Raw genomic sequence first — 5,316 nt, 5'->3', positions numbered from 1 at the left:
CCTGTGTGTCTTTATTGTGAATAAATCCATTGTCATATTTGCCACATCAGGTGATTTTTTTTTTTTTTGCATGTTTTAAGTTTATAGAATAGTCTTTTATTGCCATTGCACATGTACAATGAAATTATGTGTTCTCCACACCAACTGTGCCAGATTAAATATAAATAGTAGACGGGAATAAATAACAAACAGGAGAAATATATATTATCAAGAGGGATGTATACAAAACAAGACAAAGGCACACATTAGAGGATCGAGTGCTTGGACAGAGTGCAAAGGACTTGGTCTGAGAATAGAGTCCATGTGTGAGTGACCTGAATGATGAGGGTTACTTAGGTTGCAAAAGGCCCTAAAAATGTGCGATTTATTTCAGTTTTTCAGGATTTAATTATACCATGTCAAAACTTTATGTTCACTGTGATTTCAGCACAAAAATGATTCTCAGTACTACAGCTTCTAGGTTTGCTGCCATTACCAGTGGTTATGAATGGTCACTCGTGTGAAATATAATAAGCCATAAGGGTGAATTGTAACTTTAAGCTGCTGTTGTGAAAGATGGTGTTTTGCTCGATACTTGGTAGAAAGACTGGTTTTTAATATAGCCCTTTTCTACTCAAATTGAGCACTCAAAGTGCTTTATACTACATCTCACACACATCCATAACATCCATGTAGATGCTAAAAATGACAGCCTCAACATGGCATTTAGTCTGTTATTAGACTCAATTGGCTTCTCTCAAAATGTAAAAGAACCCACCCACCACTTTAATCACACTCTAGATCTTGTTTTAACATATGGCATAGAAACTGAACATTTAACAGTGTTTCCTGAAAACCCTCTCCTGTCTGATCATTTCCTGATAACATTTACATTTACAATAATTGATTACACAGCGGTGGAGAGTAGATTTTATCAAAGTAGATGTCTTTCTGAAAGCGCTGTAACTAAGTTTAAGAATATAATCCACCCACTGTTATCATCTTCAATGCCCTGTACCAACACAGAGCAGAGCAGCTATCTGAACGCTACCCCAACAAAGGTCGATTATCTTGTTAATAATTTCACCTCCTCACTACGTACGACTCTGGATACTGTAGCTCCAGTGAAAACTAAGGTCTCTAATCAGAAGTACCTGACTCCGTGGTATAATTCTCAAACACGTACCCTAAAGCAGATGACTTGTAATCTGGAGAGGAAATGGCGTGTCACAAATTTAGAGGATCATCATTTAGCCTGGAGAAATAGTTTGCTGCTTTATAAGAAAGCCCTCCGCAAAGCCAGAACAGCTTACTATTCATCACTGATTGAAGAAAATAAGAACAACCCCAGGTTTCTCTTCAGCACTGTAGCCAGGCTGACAAACAGTCAGAGCTCTGTTGAGCCAACCATCCCTTTAACGTTAACTAGTAATGACTTCATGAACTTCTTCACAAATAAAATTTTTATCATTAGAGAAAAAATTACCAGTAATCATCCCACAGATGTAATATTATCTACAGCTACTCTTAGTACCATTGATGTTAAGTTAGACTCTTTTTCTCCAATTGATCTTTCTGAGTTAACTTCAATAATTACTTCCTCCAAACCATCAACGTGTCTTTTAGACCCCATTCCTACAAAACTGCTCAAAGAAGTCCTGCCATTAATTAATTCTTCGATCTTAAATATGATCAACCTATCTCTAATAATCGGCTATGTACCACAGGCCTTCAAGCTGGCTGTAGTTAAACCTTTACTCAAAAAGCATCTCTAGACCCAGCAGTCTTAGCTAATTATAGGCCAATCTCCAACCTTCCTTTCATATCAAAAATCCTTGAAAGAGTAGTTGTCAAACAGCTAACAGATCATCTGCAGAGGAATGGTTTATTTGAAGAGTTTCAGTCAGGTTTCAGAGCTCATCACAGCACAGAAACAGCTTTAGTGAAGGTTACAAATGATCTTCTTATGGCCTCTGACAGTGGACTCATCTCTGTGCTTGTCCTGCTAGACCTCAGTGCAGCGTTCGATACTGTTGACCATAATATCCTATTAGAGCGATTAGAACATGCTGTAGGTATTACAGGTACTGCACTGCAGTGGTTTGTATCATATCTATCTAATAGACTCCAATTTGTGCATGTAAATGGAGAGTCCTCTTCACACACTGAGGTCAATTATGGAGTTCCACAGGGTTCAGTGCTAGGACCAATTCTGTTTACATTATACATGCTTCCCTTAGGCAGCATCATTAGAAGACATAGCATACATTTTCACTGCTATGCAGATGACACCCAGCTCTATCTGTCCATGAAGCCAGATAACACACACCAATTAGTTAAACTGCAGGAATGTCTTAAAGACATAAAGACCTGGATGGCCGCTAACTTTCTGCTTCTTAATTCAGATAAAACAGGTTATTGTACTCGGCCCTGAAAATCTTAGAAATATGGTATCTAACCAGATTCATACTCTGGATGGCATTACCTTGGCCTCCAGTAACGCTGTGAGGAACCTTGGAGTCATTTTTGACCAGGACATGTCCTTCAACGCACATATTAAACAAATATGTAAGACTGCTTTCTTCCATTTGCGCAACATCTCTAAAATTAGAAATATCCTGTCTCAGAGTGACGCTGAAAAACTAGTTCATGCATTTATTACTTCCAGGCTGGACTACTGTAATTCATTATTATCAGGATGTCCAAAAAACTCACTGAAAAGCCTTCAGCTAATCCAAAATGCTGCAGCAAGAGTACTGACAGGGACTAGAAGGAGAGAGCATATTTCTCCTGCTTTGGCTTCTCTTCATTGGCTTCCTGTTAAGTCCAGAATTGAATTCAAAATCCTGCTCCTCACATACAAGGTCTTAAATAATCAGGCCCCATCTTATCTTAATGACCTTGTAGTACCATATCACCCTATTAGAGCACTTCGCTCTCGCTCTGCAGGCCTACTTGTTGTTCCTGGAGTATTTAAAAGTAGAATGGGAGGCAGAGCCTTCAGTTTTCAGGCCCCTCTTCTGTGGAACCAGCTTCCAGTTTGGATTCGGGAGACAGAAACTATCTCTACTTTTAAGATTAGGCTTAAAACTTTCCTTTTTGCTAAAGCATATAGTTAGGGCTGGACCAGGTGACCCTGAATCCTCCCTTAGTTATGCTGCAATAGACGTAGGCTGCCGGGGGATTCCCATGATGCATTGAGTTTTTCCTTTCCAGTCACCTTTCTCACTCACTATGTATTAATAGACCTCTCTGCATTGAATCATATCTGTTATTAACCTCTGTCTCTCTTCCGCAGCATGTCTTTTATCCTGTCTTCCTTCTCTCACCCCAACCGGTCGCAGCAGATGGCCGCCCCTCCCTGAGCCTGGTTCTGCCGGAGGTTTCTTCCTGTTAAAAGGGAGTTTTTCCTTCCCACTGTCGCCAAAGTGCTTGCTCATAGGGGGTCATATGATTGTTGGGTTTTTCTCTGTATCTATGAAGCGCCTTGAGGCGACTTTTGTTGTGATTTGGCGCTATATAAATAAAATTGAATTGAATTGAATTGAATTGAATACATGCAAGCACTTTTTTCTTTCTGTATTTACAGAATTCATGGTTTTATCAATTGCAGCATGTAGTCCACATCCTGAAGCAGCAACGCAGTCCCAGACCATCACACCACCATATGTTAAAGTTACTATGATGCTAGTTTGATGTCAGATGTGACAGATTGTTGAATCATGAACTCTGACCTTAACAAGACAACTGAAGACTGCAGTTCTTTAGGTGTTGCTAGGGGTTCTTCTGTGACCTCTTGGATGAGTTGCCAATCCACTCTTGGAGTAAATTTGGTAAGCCAGGCACTCCTGTGAAGGTTTCCACTGTTCCAAGCTGGATAATGGCTCTCCCCGTTTTTCACTCGAGTTATAAAGCCTTAGATATGGCTCTGTAAACCTTTCCAGATTGATAGATGTCAGTGACTTTGTTTCTCAGCTGTTTGTGGCATGTGCCTGATTGTGGCATGATGACTTGTTTTTTGAGATCTTTTAGCCTTTCACTTTGTCAGACAGTGAAATATTTTTTCCCTTTCTAAATGAAATCATCAGTTAGTAACTTTATTTTGTATTTACTTAGGTTATCTTTGTCTAATATAATAATGTGTTTAATGATCTAAACATATAAGTGTGATAAATATGCAAGACAATAAATAAATGCAGGAGTTGGAAAACACATAAGGATCCACCCACCATTGTGCATCACTAGAGGTAAAATGAGAAACCTACCAATTAAACAGAGATTTCTAAAAGAGAGCCTCAGGTTTCAATGTCTTCATTAGTTCCTCAACATGACTTTTAAAGGAAAGCAGCTACTCAGATAGTTCTATCATTTTTCATGTCAGTAACATGTATTCAAGTCCACATCAATTAACATGAATTTGTCTATGAAAACAATACAGTCCACTTTAGACAATCCAGCAGTTTTTCTAAACCTAGAGTACAGGGAGTGCAGAATTATTAGGCAAGTTGTATTTTTGAGGAATAATTTTATTATTGAACAACAACCATGTTCTCAATGAACCCAAAAAACTCATTAATATCAAAGCTGAATGTTTCTGGAAGTAGTTTTTAGTTTGTTTTTAGTTTTAGCTATTTTAGGGGGATATCTGTGTGTGCAGGTGACTATTACTGTGCATAATTATTAGGCAACTTAACAAAAAACAAATATATACCCATTTCAATTATTTATTTTTACCAGTGAAACCAATATAACATCTCCACATTCACAAATATACATTTCTGACATTCAAAAACAAAACAAAAACAAATCAGCAACCAATATAGCCACCTTTCTTTGCAAGGACACTCAAAAGCCTGCCATCCATGGATTCTGTCAGTGTTTTGATCTGTTCACCATCAACATTGCGTGCAGCAGCAACCACAGCCTCCCAGACACTGTTCAGAGAGGTGTACTGTTTTCCCTCCTTGTAAATCTCACATTTGATGATAGACCACAGGTTCTCAATGGGGTCCAGATCAGGTGAACAAGGAGGCCATGTCATTAGTTTTTCTTCTTTTATACCCTTTCTTGCCAGCCACGCTGTGGAGTACTTGGATGCGTGTGATGGAGCATTGTCCTGCATGAAAATCATGTTTTTCTTGAAGGATGCAGACTTCTTCCTGTACCACTGCTTGAAGAAGGTGTCTTCCAGAAACTGGCAGTAGGACTGGGAGTTGAGCTTGACTCCATCCTCAACCCGAAAAGGCCCCACAAGCTCATCTTTGATGATACCAGCCCAAACCAGTACTCCACCTCCACCTTGCTGGCGTCTGAGTCGGACTGGAGCTCTCTGCCCTT

Source organism: Perissodus microlepis, chromosome 22 (genome assembly GCF_051167445.1).
Source record: "Perissodus microlepis isolate ML-2025 ecotype Zambia chromosome 22, ASM5116744v1, whole genome shotgun sequence".
Classification (NCBI taxonomy): Eukaryota; Metazoa; Chordata; class Actinopteri; order Cichliformes; family Cichlidae; genus Perissodus; species Perissodus microlepis.
The sequence above is the reverse complement of the archived record's forward strand: the minus strand, read 5'-3'. Positions refer to the sequence as shown.